Source organism: Xenopus laevis, chromosome 1L (genome assembly GCF_017654675.1).
Source record: "Xenopus laevis strain J_2021 chromosome 1L, Xenopus_laevis_v10.1, whole genome shotgun sequence".
NCBI lineage: Eukaryota > Metazoa > Chordata > Amphibia > Anura > Pipidae > Xenopus > Xenopus laevis.
This window is the reverse complement of record NC_054371.1, coordinates 92259833-92283170: the sequence shown is the minus strand read 5'-3', so window position 1 is coordinate 92283170 and position 23338 is coordinate 92259833. Positions and strand designations below refer to the sequence as shown.

At 41.7% G+C, this 23338-nt stretch overlaps 1 long non-coding RNA gene across 1 annotated transcript in view; it reads left to right on the top strand.

Moving 5' to 3' along the window:
- The window catches only part of LOC108711563, a 40380-nt gene extending 38221 nt beyond the window's left edge, over positions 1-2159 (top strand). The window contains exons 2-3 of the long non-coding RNA XR_001934925.2: positions 1258-1339; positions 1665-2159. This is a non-coding gene — a long non-coding RNA (uncharacterized LOC108711563). The remainder of the gene's footprint in view (positions 1-1257; positions 1340-1664) is intronic.
- Positions 2160-23338: the final 21179 nt, after the last annotated feature.

Here is a 23338-nt window from a genome sequence, read left to right as displayed (position 1 = left end):
TGGAGTCGCAGAAACGGGTAGTTTTGAAGCAAGGTTGAGATGGGTTGCACCGTGAAGGTAGGAGTGACTACGTCTTTAATATTTTGTAAGCCATTCGTCTGCCAAGTATTAAAAATCAGACTATTCAAGCCCGGGGGGAAGTCCCTGTTACCAAGCCAGGTGAGGTGTATTGAATTGAAAGGGGATAGGTTTGCCTTCTTACGAATGGAATGCCAGGCTTTATACGTGTGGATAAATAGGGGATGTTGCTGCATTTGCTTAGGGATTCCCTGCTGTGGCGTCTGTAGTAATGAGTTAAGTGACATCCCTTCTGATAGGGCAGCGTCTAGAGATATTGTGGTGTATGTGGTGGAGCCAATCACCCACATATCGGAGAAGAGCCGCATCGTTATATTCCAATATATTTGGGAGATTGAGTCCACCTTCATGTTTCTGGTGTTGGAGTGTAGCAAATTTTATTCGTGGCCGTTTCCGATTCCATATAAAGGTCCGTAAAATGTGTTGGAGTCTTTTGTTATCTGTCATGGAAATGCGGTAAGGCAACATCTGCAATTTATAAAGTAATTCAGGGAATATAGTCATTTTTATTAAATGGATCCTACCCGAAAACGTTAAGTTCGTGTTCATCCATTTTTGAGTGTCCCGTTCAATCTGGTCTATAGTGCATCTGATATTAGATTTATACATGTCCTTGTGGTGTTGTGTTAAGTGGATTCTCAGGAATTTGATGTGGTGTTTAGCTTTTTGGAATGGAAATGGATTTGTCCAATCAGCCGGAGTAGTGTGTCGGAGGCGTAAGGCCTCGGATTTCCCTAGGTTGATTTTAAATCCAGCTATAGCACCAAATGTATCGATCTTTTGTAGAATTACAGGTAGTTCAACAGGTGGTTTGTTTAAAAAGAGGAGAATATCATCCGCATAAGCTATCAGCTTTATCCGCTGTGCGCCCACCCGAATACCTTGGAAAGTGTCACTATTAAGTAAATGTCTCAGCAAAGGATCTAGAGCTAAGTTGAAAAGTAGTGGCGAAAGAGTACAGCCTTGTCTGGTGCCTCGGCGAATCGGAAATCTGGGAGAGTTCACACCATTCGCCGTGACATGAGTGTAAGACTGTGAATATAAGGTTCTAAACAAGTTAAGCATTTGTATGCCGAAATTTTGAAATTTGAGCAATCTTTTAAGGTGCGCATGTGTTATCCTATCAAAGGCTTTATCCGCGTCCAGATTAATTAGCATACCATGTTTCCTCTCTTCCAGATTACATTGATACATGGCAGCTATCGCTGTTCTGAGAGCTTGGACCGGATAGCGCCCTTTACGGAACCCTACTTGATGGATGGTAAGTATATGTGGGAGGACGAGTTGTAACCTGTCTGCCATGATTTTAGTAAAAAGTTTCAGGTCTTGGTTTAGTAGGGAGATGGGTCTGTACGAGGACGGAAGAGTAAGATCCTTTCCCTATTTTGGGATCAATATGATCCTTGCCTCATTTGCCTCGTTCCAAAGAGGGGAACCCTGTAGGATATTATTAAAAAGTGTGGTAAGCAAGGGGGTAAGTTCCGGGAGGAGGATTTTGTAATATTCGGCACTTAAGCCATCGGGACCTGGGGACTTCCCATTTTTTAGATGTTGTATTGCTGACATAATTTCTTGCTCTGTTACAGGTGCGTCCAGGAGCTCCCTATCTTGTACTGAGAGCTTAGAAAGTTGAGCATCTCGCAGGAAAGAAAGACCTTCCTCCGGAAGGTCCTGGTGCTCCTCATAAAAAAGCTTGAAATAAGATTCTAGTTCGGTTATAATGGCTTCAGTATCCCGAGCTCAACCCTCCCTTGTTTTCAGTTTTTTAATGAAATGTGATGTGGCGCTGAGCTTGGTCAATCTGGCTAAGAGCCTACCTGGTTTGTTTCCCCATCTATAAAACCTGTTCCTCGCATGAGAGATTTTGTAATGTGCGCTATCGTGTAATAAAGTGTTAAACAAAGCCTTTGTGTCTGTGTATTTTATTTTATCTGCCTCGGAATTTGTACGTTTAAAAGCCGTGTAGTGTTTCGTGAGCTCCTTTTGCAGAAGCATGTACTTTTCCCTAAAGCATTTCTTTTGTTTTATTATATACGCCGTGACATGGCCTCTTAGCACAGGCTTGGAAGCAGCCCATAATAAATTCTGGTCATCCCAGTGTTGTATGTTATCATCTAGATAATTCGCCCAATGTTGCTTGAGGTAGGTTTGAAAATCAGAGTTCTCAGACAGATAGGAAGGAAATCGCCAGTTATATGATGTCGATCTAGAAACAATTTGTTTCAAAGTTAAAGTGACTGGGGCATGGTCAGTCAAATGGATGTCGCCTATCGTAGAGGCGAGGATGTTGTAGGTTTGGGATTCAGCCAGGAAAAAGTAATCAAGTCTGGAGTGAGTCCCATGTGCACCCGAATAAAAGGTGTAGTCCCTGGTATCTGGGTAAGTAAATCTATACGTGTCATGCAGTTGTAAAAACTCACATAGAGCATGCAATGGGGTGATCCGTCTGGTCGGGTATCTGGAGGAAGCATCCGATCTGTCCATGAAGCGGTCCCACACCGTATTCATATCCCCGCCCAATATCAGGTTGGTGGGCCCCCAGGAGTCAATCCTTTGCATTAGTTCTGAAAAGAAAAAGTTATTTTCGTCATTTGGGGCATATACGTTAACTACCGTGTACTTCGAGTCAGGAGTTTCAACATCTACAATCAGGTAGCGACCATTTTTATCCCTATACGTTTTAGTCACGGAGCCATTCAGCGATTTACTCAGTAAAATTACTACACCTCTAGATTTAGCGGTATAAGATGCTGCTATTTGCTCATGTATCCATGAGTCTCTCAATACTATCTTATCAGTGGCTTTCCAAAGTGTCTCTTGTAAGAGAACGATGTGTGCTTTCTCCCGTTTCAAGAAGTCTAAGACCTTTCGTCGTTTTATCTGGGAATTTAGGCCATCTACATTCCATGAGAGCAGTTTGAGGTGTTTGGGCTGATCAATTAGGGGAAAATGTTGTGTAGGTTCACCCATTATGGTAGTGTTAACCAATACCCTTTTTAGGGGTCAGTGGAGTGATCCTGTGCAGCGTGGGGATAAGCCTTCTGTCCCAGCGAGCAGAAGCCTTCCAGTGGAAACCCACATGGTATGTATGGGAGGGGCATGAGCAGAGATCTGTTTCAATCACTTGACAAAACAAAAACAAAGTAACTATATACAATGGGGGAAAGAGGTTTCCCAGTTTAGTCAGCACAAACGGTAAATATCAGATACAACCACACTAGTATATGAAAGCGTAGTGAAATGTCAGAATGAGCTTAAGAGTTCAATCGAACAATCTAACAATGTTGCGCAGGCAAGCCAAGCAGCAGGAGAGTAGAGAGGAAGGCGTGGAGACATTCAAGAAAACAATGAAAATCAGCACCATAAGCAGGTATCATAATAATAGAAAAAAAATAAAACAGGTAAATGTAAGATTAGATAATGATAACCAAACGAAAAAAGGGGGGGGGGGTTCAGCAAGGATACAGCAGCCAGTCAAACCGTGAAGAAGTGGAGCGGCATAATCAACAGTCCCAAGATATATCTTATCACGGTGGCAGCTCCGGACCCAAAGCCGTAGTCAATAACTTTAGAGCGACCGGCCGGCCTCCAAACCAAAGGCACATGAGAGGTGATGTGGATGTGCCGGAGAACCACAACCAAACGGTGGGAAGGGGGTATGGCAGAGTCGCAGCATCAGGCCCAGTCGTGGAGAAGTGGAATAATATAGTAGTCAGTATCCATAGGGCACATCTAAGCACGGTGGGAGCTCCGGAATGAGAAACAAAAATAGTGACAAACCAGCGGCAAACAACAAGTCAGAAGCAGGCAGCAGCAGAACGCCGAACCAACCCCTTACATCAAAGTTCCATAAGAGTCAGTGCAAAAGAGACAGTGTCTATCAAACAGGAACACCAGCTCTACGGAGAAGAGAGAGGAATGGTCATCAATTCAAGTCTGAGATTTAGACTCAACGTATCTGGATGCTTGTTTGGAGTCCTCAAAAATGTCCTGCCAGTATCCCTCTCAACTATTTTGAGTTTAGCCGGAAACATCAGGGAGAATTTGTATCCGGAGTCGTAGAGTTTTTTACAAACAGGTGCAAATTTCCTGCGTTTTGCCGTAACAGAAGCAGAGTAATCCTGGAAAAGTAGAATGGAATGTCCATCATAGTTGAGGTTACGTTTTATTCTGTAAGCTTCCAATATTCTGGTCTTGTCAGTAAAGTTTAAAAGTTTAAAGATGACTTGACGCGGACGTTGAGCGTCCTTGGCAGGTGGCGGACCGATTCTGTGTAATCTCTCCACTAGGTAGGGAAGGTATTGATCCTCAATACCAAGAGCGGTCGGAAGCCAGTCATGAATAAGTTTATCCAGGTCTTTGGTTTTGACTGATTCAGGAATTCCCACCAGTCTCAGGTTGTTTCTCCTGCTGCGATTCTCCAGATCCTCTACTTTATCAGACAAAATAGAGATCTCCTTTTGTTGCAGGTCAATTGTAGATTGTGCCGTAGTAAAATTGTCTTCCAGGGTGGATATTCTGTCTTCAGCCTGGGCCAATCTTTGGGATTGATTGGTCATCTGTTGCAAAATTTCGGAGACAGAGTCCTTGATGCTAGCCAGCTTTTGGTCAAGCAGGGGGCCCAAGATTTGGACCATATCTTCAATATGGGAAGTGGCGGGGTCATTTTGGGTCCCCGTTTCCGTTTCACTTTCAGTCTGAGCAGCTTCCTGAGCTTGTTTTTTGTCTTTCGGTTTGGTGATTGTCCTACGGGAAGTCATAGTGGTAGGTTGACCTAAATATTTTTCCATTACGTGGTGGAAGTCCCAGAAAAATTGTACGTAGAGCCTGTTAGAGGAAACTGATATCAATTGAACATGTATACAGTGGGTGTATCATCCGCGGGTTCTATAACATGGTAGAACGTAAGGTGTTGCAACAGAAACGCTTTCCCTTTCCCCGTATCGACATTGTAACAACGGAAGATTAGGGAATAGACAGCAGTTGGTGTCCAGCAAATATGGTGAAAACAGAAAAGTCAAACATGTGGGTATACACCCCGTTGTACAGCTCGCCGGAGCGTGTTCAGTACACTCTGGTAGTAGCAGTGAGAATATGGTCACGTAACTCTGCTGATAGAGGGCCAAATAGGTTTTGGTACGTTTAATGTGGTGAAGCCCAAAGGTAGTCTTGTGGCGCCCTCTAGTGGACGCAGCAGGAATTGGTGTGTGACTTGCCTTTCATAAATGAAGTTTTAAAACTGCGTCACTGGCCAGTTGTGGAATAGATGGTGGTCTCGTTGTGAGAGGGACCAATGTAGGAATGTGGGACAGTAATGACGTAAATCCCGCCAGGCAAAATTCTAGGCCAACCGTGTCCAACAAATATGGCCAAACCACAAAAGTCAGTAACCTTGTCACACAGCTGTAGTGCAGGGGGAAGTGACCACGGTAAAGCAATAGCCAGTGTTAAGCAAGCAGCGATGGTAATAGGCTGCAGAGGTGTACTGGGCCCAGAGGTAAGGGGCAACCAGGGCCGCGTGGTGCGTTGGGCCCACCTACTTGGTTCTGCCGCCACACAGGCCTATGCGGCTATAGTCAGCGCCGGGTGACTGGGTGAGGCCTCCCCCCGAGATCGGTAAGTGTAGCAATGAGCAACGCGGTATAGTAGCGCATACGTCACCGGGTTCAGGTCTTTGTCCGGTCTTTGTGGGGGGCCCGTGTGGCAGGGGACTGGATCCGGCCAGTCCACGTCTATGGACTGCGTGCGTGAAGCGCTGGCCTCCGGGGTCGCAGAAGGGGGGAGAGTCGGGAGAGGTTGAGTCCCAGTTTGCCCCCAGGTATTCCGCAGTGTTATCACCACCTTCTTTTTGCAGGTTGAGCGGGTCTGTGTGGTCTGAAACCGCAGATACAGGCAGGTGATAGCGGAGCTCTGTTAAGATGCGGCCATTGGTTTTGGCACGCCCCCCGGAAGTTTTAAATTCTTTTTTTATCTGTACCTCATGTTGCCATGTAATTGGGAAATGTCTAGGAAGACTCCCTAATCATGGACCTCTGGTGGCTAGCCTCAGATACATTTATCTCTTAATCCATGCATCTACTCCTGAGTTAGACAACTGAGACAATGCTATTTGCTCTAAGAATGCTTCCACCAGACCTTGGGATTTTGCACAAAGAGACATTATACAGGGGGTAGTACTGTTAGAAATATGGCATGGCTTAGGTCTGGTCCAAAAAATGGTTATAGTAATTTCTCTATTAATGGAACAGTTCAAATATGTTAAAATAGAAACTGGGTAAATAGATGGATTGTGCAAAATAAAAAAATGTTTCTAAAATAGTTAGTTAGCCACAAATGGAATTGATAAAGGCTTGATCGACCGGATGTCACCAATAGCCAGGATTTAACTTCCTGCTTTGCAACTCTCTGACTGGTTAGTAACCAATAATTGATTTGAGGGGAGGCCTTATGGGTCATAACTGTTGCCGTTGAATCTGACCTGCATGTTAAGGATCAAAAGCATGAAAACATGTAATCATAAAGGCTGGAGTGAACAGACACATTATTATTTTTTATTATTAATCTTCACTTATTTGCTTTCTGCCAGCAAAAATAGTTTCCTGCAAGACAATGTAAATACTTCTTACCTACCAGTTTACAGTGAAACAGTCTGTAACTCACCTGCTGTCCAACTCCATTCTGTGTGTGTGTGTGTCTGTCTGTCTAGAGGCAGTTGTTTCCTAAAGTAAATGTTTCTAGATGCATATTATTCATCTTTTTTTCTGTTCTGATTTTGTAGTGAACATTCCTTTTCTTTTCTGACCTCTCCTTCTCTCTTTGACTGTGAAGACCAGTGGCGTAACTACTGAGGAAGCAGACCCCGCAGCCGCGGGGGGGCCCGGGAGTGCAGGGGGCCCGGACGGGGCCTGCTTCCTCAGTAGTATGGGGATACCCGCATACCTCTCAACCGTCCGCTTTTTTTACAGCTCAACACGCTGTCCCTTATAGGCACTTTAAATTCCAGATAATCCTGTGCAGCTTGGAAAAAAAACAGTTTCTAAACTGCACGTCACTTGGGGGGCGGTACCTGCAGAGTGTACAGTGCAGCTGCTTCAGTCTGAGAGGTGAGGCGTGCTTGGATCATGGGCTCTTCTAATTCTAAACTCCGCCCTCCGCCCAGTGCCTGGAGGAGTTAGTGTAGTGCCGGGACCAGAATGAGACGACTGTCACATGGCACAATTTCACTTACGTTCTTTGCTGCTGGCCTGCTTTCAAAGGATGGATCCCAGTGGTGAGTGCTCATGGCAGCAGTGTCATTCTGATCTTCCTAGCTGCCTTGTTTGTGCTGCTGGAACTGTTTGAGTTGAAACCTGGGGCCGGGAGCTGGGTTGATTTAGGGAGTAGGTTGGATCGGATGCCATGCAGCCAGGCAAGCTCTACTATGTGTGTCAATTACAGTTTGAGTTTGTGTTTCTCTGTTTGTGTGTGTTTGTTACTGTGTGTGTGAGTGATTGGTACATTTGCTGCTGTGTGTGATGCCAGCTGTGCCCACACTCATGCCCCTTTTCCCACTTCACTTACACAGTGCCCAGGCAATAAACTCACTCTGTTTTACCATCGGCCTGACATTAAAGTTCCAGAAGCAGGTTCTTCTCTCTCCCCACTAGCCCTGGGCCAAGGTTGTAGCTCTCCAGGTATTGGTGCTGGGAATTGTAGTTCAATAACATGTGGAGGGAAGCAAGCCAGACAGGCAGGACAGATGTTCGTTCCCTGCAGATTCCCCCCTCCTCCCCCTTCTACCAGACTATCAGCATAGAAAGAATGTAGGGCGGTAAGGATACAAATCACATTTATTGTGGTCCTTTAACCCATTTCCTTGCCTTAATGTGCAAATTTGCAATTGTGCCATTTATACATGGAATTGCCACTGTACCGTCCTTCTATGAGTTCTGGGGGTATTATACATGAAATTCTCCCACTATTATATATGTGCAGAGGGGGGCCCTGAATTTTTTTTTGCAGGGGGGCTTTGGAATCTGAAGTTACGCCACTGGTGAAGACGGCCAATGAAGTGTCTACTGGGGATGCTTTCTGTCTCTGCTCCAATGGAAATCAACCAGGTATGCATAGCAGGCACCTATTTGACAATTACTTCACAATTAAGAGAAAAGCAGAGCTTAGAAAAGAAAAGGGAACAGAGCTTCACACTAGATTTGGAAATAACTGATAGAGCTACAATTGAATATTAGAAAAATGGCACTTCAACTCCAAATAATTAATTAATTCCATATCCAAATAAATATTGTAATGGTGAATTGGTCATTTGGAGTTGAAGTCACATTTTTCTAATATTTATATTTACTTTTCTAAGTTGGGTGAGGACACTCCATGCGGCCTAATTCACCATTTATCTAGTTTAAAATATATCCTGCGCAAACCATTCTTAATTAGAGCTACAATTGAATTGCTTGTGATATAGAAATGAGACTGAATGCAATAAGAAAGTTGTGTTATTTACTGCTCCCATGGCTACACGGCACCTTGTTTATATAAACTATAGTAGAGTTTCTGAAGCAAACACCCCAGTTTTACCAGTGCAGAGCAATACTACATTATATTGTCAGTGCTTTCAACACTTCTATTTATTGGTGTAACTGTTCCTTTAAGAATCTTTGGGGACTGAAACTATTTTTTTTTAATATGTTTCATTTGCCTTGTTTCTTAAAGGAAGAGTAACACCAAACAATTAAGTGTTTTAAAGTAAAAAATCATGTACTGCACTGCCTTGAACTGGTAAAACTAGTATGTTTGCTTCAGAAACACTACCATAGTTCATATAAACAAGCTGCTGCATAGCAATGGCAGAATTTTTGCCATATGCCACAGGTTAAATAGTGGATAACAGATAGCTCCATTATGTTATACAGAGCTTATCTGCTATCTGCTGTGTAACTTGATCCTTTTACTCCTTTGAATGGCTATCACCATTGCTACACAGCAGCTTATTTATATAAACAGTAGTAGTGTTTCTGAATCAAACACGGCAGTTTTACCAGTGCAGGGCAATATTGCATTATATTTTTATTACTTTAAAATACTTTTTATTTTTTGATGTTGCTTTAATTGCTGATGTTAGCTGATGCCTGCTACAAGTATTTGTATAAGTCTTGTTTGGGTAAATTAAAAGATAGCTTGTCTAATGACACAAAGATGGCCATACACAGGCAGATTTAAACTGCCTTAAAGGGTCCTTTAGATATATTCCTGCAGCTTATCTACCTGTGTAAGGGACACTCTGACAGGCCACCCGGACGATATCTGTCCAAAAATCATCCAGATGTTGATCAAGCAGGTTTGATTTTTCCCATCCGATTGTGGTCCTCTTCCCATCGGCAACCTCGCCAAATAAGCAAATGTTATTGTGTATGGCCACCTTTAAAGTTGTTCTAATAAATGGTTTAAGGTCTTTGCTCTGCCAGATAGTTTGGTGGCTGCATTGTTGAGACAATGCTACATACAGCATATAGCAGAAGGCAGGTTAATATAGTCAGTCAATATATTTTTAACAGTATTAATTTACAATGAGGGGCTGGCTTCTTTTAGTTTACTTCTCATAAGTTTACTTGTTACTCTTTTTGATTCCCAGTTTTCCTTTGAACACAACATTTTTAGTAATACTATAGGTAGAGAAAAAGTTAAAAACATACAAATGTTTTTCCTATATTGTCCACTAGATGACAGTATGTAAACGTGTATAGATGGCTTTGAGGTAGCCATCCATATCTGTTCATGAGAACCTTGTTGATTGCTACTGCTATGTGTTGAATAAATTGTATAAAGCATGCTGTTACTTTGTTTGTACTTACCTCTTTGCTACTCATGTGTGCCATCTATTATTTAAATTTCTATTGCACTTAGGGGCAAATTCACTAAGCACCGAAGCGCCGAACGCTAGCGTTACTTCGCTAGCGTTTGGCATTTTCGTTACTGCGCAAATTCACTAACGAACGCTGCCGTAGTTTCGCTAGTGTTACTTCGCACCCTTACGCCTGGCGAAGTTTCACTAGCAACGTAACTACGCAAATTCACTAACGCGCGCCGTGTACTGAACGCTACCTTTTATGCTAGACTTCCTTCGCCACCTCAGACCAGGTGAAGCGCAATAGAGTAGATAGGGAGTGCTTCAAAAAAAGTCAACATTTTTTCTAAGTCCCAAAAAACGCTGGCGTGTTTTCTACATTATGGGTGATAGGCTGAAAAAGATCGAAAAAATTTTTGGGGCTCTCTTCCTTACCCCCTACATTTCCTGACTCATGGCAACTTACCTAGACAGTGGGCACATGTGTAGGGCAAAATACAATTTTTATTTGAGGTTTTGAAGGTTTTCTAGCCATTTGTAGTGCTGATACGTATTCCTCCATTGAAATTTGAATTTGGCGCCATATGCAAATTAGCCTTCGCTATCGTAACTTCGCTTCACTTAGCGAATCAACGCTAGCGCAACTTCGCAACCTTACGCTACCCCTGAGCGCAACTTCGGATTTTAGTGAATATGCGAAGCGCTGGCGAAACTACGCCTGTCGAAGTGTGGCGAAGTGCGGCGAAGTTACGCCTGGCGCAACTACGAATCTTAGTGAATTTGCCCCTTAGAGTTTACTAATACACATGAAACATTTCAGCTGGTTTTGTTTTTGTAAAATGGATCTAATCTGCACTGTATTGTTAGAAATACATTTCATCTTGTTTAACTTTAGGGCTAAACTACACAGGAGCTTTTGTAGGATGGTGTTGGATCTTGAGAAAGCATAAAGCGGAAGCACAGTGAAGAGTTTGCTTTTCCCGAGTCCTACTGGAAGTTTAGGTGTGGTGACACAGGACGTGACATTTGGGTGATGCCATACCAAACTACATACAGGAGGGAATATAGAAGCAGTGCTCCCTCATTTTAATTGATAACTTATAGACCCCGGCAGGGAGTAAGACTTTTATATAGATAAAGTGTTTTATTTATAGGGAGGTTCTTTAGTGCTATATTAAACTGCACAGTAAAGGCTTTATAAGGGAATATAGAAATAAAAGATTACGCCACTAAGTTCTGTGTGCAGGAAATCACATTGTAAAAGATGTGATTGTGCAACTATTTTTATTCTTTCCTGATAATTTTAAGAGAAATGCTTTCATGTTATTGGTTTGTGTTTTGTATTTCATAATAATTTCTAATTAGTACTGATAATTGTTCACCTGGAGGATATCTTGTAAATACATAGTAACATAGTAAGTAAGGTTGAAAAAAGACACACGTCCATCAAGTTCAACTTTTTTTTTTTTTTAAATCTGCCTAACTGCCAGTTTATCCAGAGGAAGGCAAAAAAAAACCATCTGAAGCATCTCCAATTTGCCTCAGGGGGGAAAAAATTCCTTCCTGACTCCAAAATGGCAAGTGGACTAGTCCCTGGATCAACTTGTACTATGAGCTATCTCCCATATCCCTGTATTCCCTCACTTGCTAAAAAGCTATCCAACCCCTTCCTAAAGCTATCTAATGTATCAGCCTGTACAACTGATTCAGGGAGACAATTTCACATCTTCACAGCTCTCACTGTAAAAAAACCTCTTCCGAATATTAGGCGGAACTTATTTTCTTCTAATCGGAATGGGTGACCTCGTGTCAGCTGGAAAGACCTACTTGTGAATAAAGCATTAGAGAGATTATTATATGATCCCCTTATATATTTATACATAGTTATCATATCCCCCCTTAAGCGCCTCTTCTCCAGCGTGAACATCCACAATTTGGCCAGTCTTTCCTCATAGCTAAGATTTTCCATACCTTTCACCAGCTAAGTTGCCCTTTTCTGTACCCTCTCTAATAAAATAATGTCCTGTTTGAGTGATGGAGACCAAAACTGTACGGCATATACCAGATGGGGCCTTACCAGTGCTCTATACAGTGAAAGAATGACCCCCTCCTCCTGTGACTCTATGCCCCTTTTAATACAGATCAAGACCTTATTTGCCCTTGATGCTGCTGACTGGCATTGCTTGCTACAGCCAAGTTTATCATCTACAAGGACTCCAAGGTCCTTTTCCATAATGGATTTGCCTAGTGCAGTCCCATTAAGGGTATAAGTGGCTTGGATATTTTTACATCCCAGGTGCATAAATTTACATTTATCAACATTGAATCTCATTTGCCACTTAGCAGCCCAGATTGCCAGTTTGTCAAGATCGTGTTGCAAGGATGCCACATCCTGGATGGAATTAATTTGGCTGGATAGTTTTGTGTCATCTGCAAACACTGATACATTACTTACAACACCCTCCCATAAGTCATTAATGAACAAGTTAAAAAGTGGACACAATACCGATACTAATTTTGAATGTGATCCCATAACAAGCCTTCAAATAATTTGCCCACCACAGATGTCAATCTTACTGGCCTATAATTGGCAGGCTGAGATTGTAATCCCTTTTTAAATATTGGAATAACATCAGCTTTTCTCCAATCCATAGGCACCATACCAGATGAGAAAAATCAGAAATAGGGGCTGAACTAAGCTCTCTTAGAACCAGGGGGTGTATGCCATCAGGCCCTGGAGCCTTGTTTACATTCATTTTTATTAAAGCTTTATGAATCATATCCTGAGTCAGCCACTGACTAGATTGATCTGAGCCATTAATGCAGCTATAAAGTGAGCCTGGGAACTCAGACTCCTCTATTGCAGTGCTGTCCAATTTATATGGTACAGAAGGCCGGAGTTTTTCTAATCTACATGGTGGAGGGCCGATAATGGAAGCCAATTTTAGCCACTCCCTGTTTTTAGACCACACCACTTTAAACCACACCCATGTTACCGCAAGACCATGTCCACATTAATAGCACATCAAAAAAACAGATGGTTAGTGCTCACTGCAGGGATCAGGGCTGGAACTAGGGGTAGGCAGAGTAGGTGGCTGTCTAGGACGCCATCATTGAGGCAAACACTTTTCAATCATTTATTTAATCATTTGTTTCAGTAATCATGGTTACTCAGTCGGGTGGAACCCCCCTCCTTCACCTTCTCCCTTTTGCCAGCAAGTAATAGCTCCTTCTGTGTAGTGCGGTGCGGCAGTGCAGTGTGAGGTGCGTATATGCGTCAATGACGTCACTGATGCGATTTGGTGGCAGCTAGAGGCAGAGAGCTGGCAGCCTGCTTGGTGTGGCTCGCACTTGCTGCTCTCAGCATTGCACAGTAGCACTGAACTGAAGACATTCTTTCTATTACTGTGAAAGTGTGAAGCTTCCTTCTGGCACAGTCAGGTACAGATTTGGGCCGGGGGCATATGTTTGCTGTTGCTGCTGGGCTGGGCACTGGCACAGGTACATAAATCCTTGGGGGCAATTTGATGTGATCAGATTTAATTTTGGCTGCTGCTGGCACAGGTAAAGATTGGGGGCAATATGATGGCTGCTGGAGGGCTGTATGATGGATGGTTGCTGAGCTTGCTGGTACAGGTATGGGGGGGGCAGCATAATGGATGGCTACTGGCACAGGTATGGGGAGGGCAGTATAATGGATGGTTACTGGCACAGGTATGGGGGGCAGTGTAATGGATGGCTACTGGCACAGGTATGGGGGGGCAGCATGATGGATGGGTACTGCCACAGGTACAGGGTGGGCTGTATTATGGATGGCTGCTGGGCTTGCTGGTACAGGGGGCAGTAATATAAATGAAAACGTGTTTAACATTTTCTTATGTTAAAAAAGTTGTCATATTAAGACATACCCTTAAATTCATATGCCTCATCCTCCCCTGTGTATAATACAGTACCCCAGCATATGATTAAACACCTTAGGGGCCCCTGACAATAATTTTCAAATGCTAACAAACCCCCAGAACAAATACCAGGCTTGTGTTCCATATGGATCATAGGTCAGGCAGAGTATGGCAAACACAGGGTGCAAAAAGCAGACAAAGTATGACACACACAGGGAGCATAGGGAAAACAGAACAGAGCAGGAGACAGGAAAATCAGAACTAGTCTCATATGTACTACATACAGTGACACAGTGCTGGTGCCCCATTAGCATTTTGAATAAGGTGAGAACAATGTGGGCAGTTTCAGTCTGGGTCTCAGGTGTGAACAGTACAGGCCTTTAGGATGTGAACAATAGAGGTGTTACACGTGTGAAGAATGCAGGGGAATCACAGGTGTGAACAATACAGGGGATTAGTCTGAATTTGACGTTTAAACAATGCAGGGGCCAGTTGATCTCTGTATTGATACCTTTTAAATTTTACAAATGGTAAACAGACACAGCAGGCAGACTTTGATGTGGAGGGCCACATAAAGCCGGGTTGCGGGCCGCCAGTTGGACAGCCCAGCTCTATTGTATACACCGAAGAAAAGAACCGATTTAACACATTTGCCTTTTCTGTATCTGTTACAACCATACTGGTACCATTATTTAATGGAGCAACACTCTCAACCTGCATCTTTATACTATTAATATACAGTATTTAAAAAACTGTTTTAGGGTTAGCTTTCACCTCCATTGCAATTAACTCTTCATTTCCTTTCTTTGCCTTCCGGATTGCTGATTTACAACATCTCTTCTTTCCTATTAACTTCTTTACTTCTGTATTCTGGCACTAAAATTAGCTTTTCCAAAATTCATGGTTTTTGTTGCCCCAGTATATATTTGTTTTTTGCACCAGACATTAAATTATAAAACATCATGGTCACTATTACCCAGGGGTTCAATGACTTGCACATTTGCTATAAATTCTGGGTCATTTGAGATCACTAGATCCAGAATAGCATTTTTTTTGGTAGGCTCTTCAACAACCTGTGCCATAAAATTGTCATGCAACAAGTTTATAAATTTGTTTCCATTAACTGATCTGGCAGTACTGTTGCCCCAGTCAATATCTGGGTAATTAAAATCCCCCGCTATCATTACTTTACCCAAACTAGCAGCCTTTTCTATTCTCACTTACATTAAGGGGTCTATAGCATACCCCCACAATTAATTTGCTGGACTCTTTACAATTGGTGAAGAACTCCACCCATAAGACTTCTGCCCCCTCATTTTCTAACATAACCTCCTTCTTTATATACGCTTTTAAATCCTGCCTAACAAACAGACATACCCCTCCTTTTCTATTGCCTCTGTCCCTCCAAAACAAAGTATAGCCACTGATATTTACTGCCCAGTCATGCGACTCAATCAGCCATGTTTTGGCCACACCAATCACATCATATTTGCCCTTCAGCACCAGCAGCTCCAGCTCTCCCATTTTACCAGACTCCTTGCATTTGCAAACATACATTTAATACTGGTACCATATTGAACATATGACATGTGGTCCTCCCTATCCTTAAAGGGATACTGTCATGGAAAAACATGTTTTTTTACAAAATGTATCAGTTAATAGTGCTACTACAGCAGAATCCTGCATTGAAATCCGTTTTTCAAAACAAGAAATGGATTTTTTTATATCTAATTTTAAAATTTGCTATGGGGCTAGACATTTTGACATTTCCCAGCTGCCCTCAGGTCATGTGACTTGTGCTCTGATAAACTTCAGTCACACTTTACTGCTGCACTGCAAGTTGGAGTGATGTCATTACCCCTCCCTCCTACAAGATGCTGTAATGTAAATAGAGCCTTGTCTGCTGAGCCTGTCAATTGAACAATAGGCAGGTATCAAGATAAGGTCCCACTGACACCACTTCAGAAGGACTGAAATAAGATAGTCCTGTGATCACTGCCCCCACTTACATTTCAAAAATAAATATATATATATATATATATATATATATATACACACACACACAATTCATTTTGGGCACTGGAAAAATTATTTTATATAGATAGTTTATTATATTTGTTTACACAAAAATGAATGGCAGAAACACAGGAGTACACTCCCAGGACTGATGACAGGGAATAGAAAAAAGGATAAAATAAGGAGGACATACTTGAAAACCAGGAAAACTTAGGAGGAAGTCTAGGAAGGGTTAAAATAGCTCAGGAGAAAGGAGGCAGTAAGTAGTTAATGAAAAAAGAAGTATTGCAGGCAGGAAAGGAGCAAAGTGTGTGTGAGGTGGATAGCAGAGGTAACTCACAGCTCCTTTACCTCATCTAGTAACCAGTAAAACTAACTAGGAAGGCAGCAAGGAGAGAAAGTTCCCCCTCCAAAGGAATGCAGACTTACAGAACGGCAGGAGCTTTGATAGTGTCTGTGGGAGAAGGGGCTGCTAGTGCAGCTGTAGAGCAGGCAGAACTAGGAAAGTGAAAGTAATTGCTTCCCTGCAAACCATGTGACCTCTCTAATCCAAACATCACACGCATGGGCAGAGAGGGGAGGGGGAGTGTACAGCTAGATTCTCATGTCATAGTGCGACCTGGCTTTTCATTACAGAGTGGCTGCCTCCAAGCACACAGGTAATGCTGTGCCTGCTGTTAGAGCAGCACAGGATGAATGTGTAATGAGCAGAAATGGAAGCCCCCATGACAAAATACAAACTAAAATAACTTATGCATGAATTTGTGGATTAACATTTTATTTGCCAGACAGTGTTTATGGATGTGTGTTTTTTATAAAAATGCAAAAAGTTTAATATGACGACAGATTCCCTTTAACAGTATCCCCAGGCAAATCTCCTCCCCCATTTTCCCTTTCTTTGCCCACTATCTCATCTAACCTGTCTTCCACTGAATCGTATACTGAACCCTCCCCCCCACACCTAGTTTAAAATCTCCTCCAACAGTCTAGCCATCTTCTCTCCCAAAACAGCTGCACCATTATCATTGAGGTGCAGCCCATCCCTAGCAAAGAGCCTGTAGCCGACTTAAATACACTTGGGAATTGATTTTTATTATGTATGGTGTATATAAAGGCTAAAAATTGTAAATGGCACATTTTATTGTTTGAGTTGTATATTCTATTGAACTCATTAGTATCACTGTGGAGAGTCACGGTTTATCTAGAACACACTGAGTTTAGCTCGGATTGGGGGACTGATACAAAAATCTGATGTAGAAACAATATGGAACATTTGCCATCCAACGCCACAAACTCATGGAAGAGATTCAATTTGTGGAGAAAAAAATGTTTCTTCTAATTCTAGAGAGAGAGAGAGAGAGAGAGAGAGAGAGAGAGAGAGAGAGAGAGAGAGAGAGAGAGACATTTTGTGCATTAAGCTACTATAAACGCCCTCCCAAAATATGGACTGTTTATCCATATATTGCAATACATTAAAGTTGACCAACTTCATCAAAGTCGTCCCTGGTCTGCCCAGCCCTAAACTCACTTTTAGCTGGTTCATTAAGAATTCTATTTCTTCATTATATATTTTCCACTTCAATTAATTTGCTTGCAACCAAGGTTAAAACTCCCAAATGGTTGCTGTTCTGTCCTCCATACATATTACCCTTGGGCATTGTGTAGTTCGACATGCAGCTAAACCTCCTCACAATCCAATAAAGAGACTGAGCTTGGAGTCTGTAGATTTTACTGGATAGGCAAGTGGAATAGAGTAGAAAAAAGAGGTGAAACTGTAAGACAAACAAAAGGAAATACAATGAATACAAGGAAAGGATAATAAAGAAACATATGCAGGTATATAACTGTAACATGAACTTATGTGCTGGCAGGAATATGCATAAACAATGTCTCTGAGCTGCTGGCAGCTTTATTGATAGTTTAGTGCAGTTTTAAATCCATTAGCTTATCAGCGATGCCAGTGTCGGACTGGGGTGCCTGGGGCCCACCAGGAAACCTCATCTCAAGGGCCCACCCTCCTGTACAAAATCGCCCGCAAATATAAAAATTAACATTTTTATTTAAAAAAAACTGGAATTGCTGTGACAATATTAAATTAAAATATTAGTCATAAATACAAAAGCATATCAGAATCCTTTTAATTAAGTGCACATACAATACAAATAAGGTAACCCTTTTATCACACTTTATTGCTGTACTGCAAGTTGGAGTGATTTAACCCCCCTCCCTTTTGCCCCAGCAGCCTAACAACAGAGCAATGGGAAGGTAACCAGATAACAGCTCCCTAACACAAGATAACAGCTGCCTGGTAGATCTAAGAACAGCACTCAATAGTAAAATCCAGGTCCCACTGAGACACATTCAGTTACATTGAGTAGGAGAAACAACAGCCTGTCAGAAAGCAGTTCCATCCTAAAGTGCTGGCTCTTTCTGAAATCACATGACCGGGCAAAATGACCTGAGATGCACCTACACACCAATATTACAACTAAATACACTTGCTGCTTCAGGAATGAAAGTAAATTACCTGCAGTGTAAATAATGTAATTTAGAAATAAAAATTACACCATAAAAAGCATGACAGAAGAATAGTATGACCCAGAGAGTGATATTCTAAGACAATTTGCAATTGGTCTTCATTTTTTATTTGTGGTTTTTGTAATTACTTAGCATTTTTGGCATTTCAGCCATTGGTTTGAGTCAGAAGAAGAAGGCATGCAATTTGAAAATTATGCAAAATAGACCAATTGAAACCTTGCTAAGAATTGTCCATTCTATAACATAGAAAATGGTGCACTATCCCCTAAGAGGTTAAAAAAACCTGCAACTTTTTGTCTGCTGATCCCCACCCTAGTAACAGTGTGACAAAAAATAATCACATTTTTTAATAAATTATTTTTATTTTCTTTATATTTTGACCAAGGTAAGTACCTGTACTGCAGCAGGGGGTCACAATTTGAGGCTTCAGGATAGCCAGTAATGTCCTCAAGTTAGTTATATGATGATGATGTGCCACCTGGGAGACAGGAGAGGGAGTTTTGCCACCACCAAGCCATGCTTTTGAAGACATGGCACACTTTATTCATTTGGCTTAAAACTTACAGCCTACTCAATATGCGATACTCTTAACTGTCATGGATTCTACAGCCAGATATTTTACTTAGTCTTAATTTGTAACCGAACGTATGATGTTACTACTAGAATTCTGGCCTTGTATTTCAATATGTTCAATTAAAGGGGTGGTTCATCTGTAAGGTAACTTTTATTTTGTTATAGAATGGCTAATTCTAAGCATCTTTTCAATTGGTTTTCATTATTTTTTTTTTTATAGTTTTATAGTCATTTGCCTTTTTCTTCTGACTCTTTGCAGCTTTCAAATGGGGGCCACCGACTCCCTACTGAAAACAAATGCACTGTAAGGCTACACATGTATTGTTATTGTTACTTTTTATTACTGCTCCTTCTATTCAGGCCTCTCCTATTCATATTCCAGCCTCTTATTCAAATCAGTGCATGGTTGCTAGGGGAATTTGGGCCCTAGTTACCAGATTGGTTAAGATGCAAATTAAAGAGCTGCTGAAACAAAACGCTAAATAAGTCAAAATCCACAAATAATAAAAAATTAAAACCAATTACAAATTGTCTCAGAATATCCCTCTCTACGTCATACTAAAAGGTGAACAGCCCCTTTAAAAGCAGCCTAACCAATATATATATATATAGTTAACCCACAGAGGGGAAACTCACCTAGCACGGCGCCTATCCTGAAATCAATTCAGGGAGCAGGGGAACAGAACAGCCGAGCAAAGACTGTCAGAGCAGCAGCTGCCCAACCCCCCAGGGTGATTAAGGTCGTCAGCACAACTTATACTTGCCAAGCCCAGGCACAAGCAGGTAGCGAAAGTGACTGCAGCCAGCCAGGAGGATCCACCCCACCGCACCAGTCTCTGACGCGTCACGCGCGCATCTGTCTCTTCCCCTACGAGAAGGACGCCAGCCAGGTCAGTGACGTCATCAGGCGCATCGCACACTGAAACATGCGCAGCAGTGCAGCGCACAACCACCCTGCACAGAGCAAAGCACAGTCAGGCTGCAGGTAGCAGCTTTGACAGGCAGTTCAGTAGCCAGCCCAGGAGCCCAGGTGATAGTGGCAGCGCTGCGGGGCCCATTGCAAAAGGGGAGCTCTGGCAAAAAATAGATGGGAATGTGGTCGTAGGGGCCCACAAGGACTGGGGCCCACCGGGATTTTTCCCGGTGTCCCGGTGGGCCAGTCCGACCCTGAGCGATGCTACCATAAGAGGAGAATATAAACTGTGTGTGCTCCTTCCACAGCATGGGTTACAAAATGGAGTCTTAACTCCCACAAGTCACATGTTAGGCATATGGTAGCCCTATTAGTACAAATGCAATTCTGCCATAAGCCTTATGGAGGTGCAGAATAAATACAGGAAGTGGCCTGCGTAATTACAGCAAGCATCCAGCGGAGGGAGTTCGTCAGGTGAGTAATGAAATGTAGCACTATGATGACAGCTTATGCTGGAGACATGACAGTTGCCATTTTATTGCCCACCACTGGGATCACCTGACTCTAGTGGGGAATAATGTGAACTACAACATGGATCTGGTGACTGCTACTGTATAAACTTTAGCAGAAAAAGAGTCACTGCTCCTGTATAAACTATAGCAAAAAAGGGAAAATTGTGCTCACCACTAAATTTTAAACCATTTGGTGGTGGTGCAATAAGACTGTGACCACACTACCCTCTAGGAACACAGATGAAGTTTTCTGCACTCACCCATTATCCCCTATTAACTGATTATCCTATGTAAAGCTATAGTAAAATTGGGCTACCTGGGGCTCCCCAACCATTAGCTTATTGATAATTGCCCTGGATGAAATTCTCTTTTCCCAGGTGTGAGTCCTCACTTATAATGGATGATTGAGTGTATTGCATTTATATCTCTCAGGTATGAGATACAAATAATGTTAGGTGCCAGTGGTTCTTATAATTTAAAGGGATACTGTCATGGGAAAAAAAAAAATTTCAAAATGAATCAGTTAACAGAACTGCTCCAGCAGAATTATGAACTGAAATCTATTTCTCAAAAGAGCAAACAGATTTTTTTATATTCAATTTTGAAATCTGACATGGGGCTAGACATTTTGTCAATTTCCCAGCTGCCCCTGGTCATGTGACTGCCTGCACTTTAGGAGAGAAATGCTTTCTGGCAGGCTGCTGTTTTTCCTTCTCAATGTAACTGAATGTGTCTCAGTGGGACATGGGTTTTTACTATTGAGTGCTGTTCTTAGATCTACCAGGCAGCTGTTATCTTGTGTTAGGGAGCTGTTATCTGGTTACCTTTCCATTGTTCTTTTGTTTGGCTGCTGGGGGGGAAAAGGGAGGGGGTGATATCACTCCGACTTGCAGTACAGCAGAAAAGAGTAATTTAAGTTTATCAGAGCACAAGTCACATGACTTGGGGCAGCTGGGAAATTAACAATATGTCGAGCCCCATGTCAGATTTCAAAATTGAATATAAAAAAATCTGTTTGCTCTTTTGATAAATGGATTTCAGTGCAGAATTCTGCTGGAGCAGCACTATTAACTGATTCATTTTGAAAAAATTTTTCTTCCCATGACAGTATCCCTTTAACCATGAACAGGTTTATTGAACAAGATCCAAAAAAGAGTGTAATGATAACTCATAGAACTTTTCAGGATAATAGAACAAAGATGGTAGTTAATATACTTACAGCAAACAATATTGTATACAGCATACATCCCCACAGTGCAGCTTACAAAGAAGCACCCCAAGCTTTCAGGATCTTTGGAAAGAGATACTTTTCTAGTCCCTGAGTCTGTACACTTAGGGGTTTATTTATCAAAGGTCAAGTTTTTGAGGGTTGTGAGTTTTTTTTATACCTCAAATTAACTCAAAACGCAAATGATTTAAGAACAAAACTCTAATGGGAAAACTCGAATCAGTGAATTAGGGGTGAAGAACCCTGAAAACTCAAATTAATCGTTATTTGGGCAAAAAAAACCTCAAAACCCACTGAAAAAAAATGAACATCATGAAGGCTACAAATATTTTTTGATAAATAACCCCTTAGTTTCACCTCTTGCAATGGTGATCCAAGATAACAAGCTTCTTTGAACTTCTTTTTCTACAGATTATTTTTTCTATTTTTGGGATCACAGGAAACCTTGCTTCTCTGGTGGAATGTACCACTGCATGTACATTATGCATAATGATTTCCTGGTGAATGCTAAAATTGACAACATCATCCAGATACGCAAAAGTATGAGCATAATGTGCTTAATTATGTGTCCTGTTGCTCCGTAATTATATCTAGGGGAATTTCTCACTATCACCACTGGTCACCCTTACTAACTCTGGCAGAGAGTTTGCCTCAATCGACTCTGTAATTATCAAGCCCAGCATTAATTATAGTTTTTATTGTATTTGTTGTTATGGCCCAATGAAACCCAAAATAAAAAATCCTGTTCAAGTATATACATAAAATTGTATGTCTGTACCACAGAGGGTATCAGTTGTGAACACAGCAGTGGGATATCCCTTAAAATCCCCATGTATACAAATTACATCTATGTCAAATGCCCACATGGTTGGCATGAATTAGACCACACTGCAAAGCCTTAACACTGCATGGGTCAGCAGCTATTTTTATTTCACACAGAGTTCCCTCAGAATACACAGGTCACTCAAATCAGTAAAGTGGTCTTGTCATATCACACTTCATTGATTGAGCAGAAATGGAGCAGTTAGATTTACTGTATTAGGGTTGAAAAAAAGTCAAAAGTTCATCAAGTTGAACCCCTATAAAAGGAACCTCAGTGCATATGTATCACCTACATAAACAGATCTATCTGTACATTCACTTATATAAACTATATATACTAATACCTATACTAAACTAATTGTACATTATACTTATGAACATTGAGCCTAATTTGACAGTTTGCTGCTCAGTTCTCTAATTTGCTCTGCAGCATGCTGCACGGAACATAATAGTTTTACACAATTTAGAACCATCAGCAAAAACAGATGATGACAGTGCTTACAATCCTTACCACAAGGTAATTAATAGACAAGTTAAAAAAATAAAAAGACCAGGGACAGATCCCTATAGTACTCCAATAACAACACTGTTCCATTTACCACAACTCTTTGTAATCTATCTCTCAGTTCTCTGTTCAAGTATAAATATTATGTTTAGGCCAATATTAGTATCCTTTACAAAATTGTTCCATTTACCACCACACTTTGTAATCTATATTTCAGGAAGTTCAATATCCAAGTACTAACAGTAATTCAGTAACCTTCTGTGTGGCACTGGATCAAATGCTTTAGAAAAATCTAAGTAGGTAACATGCACTGCCACCCAAGAGTATAGTTTTTTTACTTACCTCCTCATAGAAGGCAAGTAGAGTAGTCTGGCAAAATCTTTTATGCATAAAACCATGGTGGCCACAAACTTATA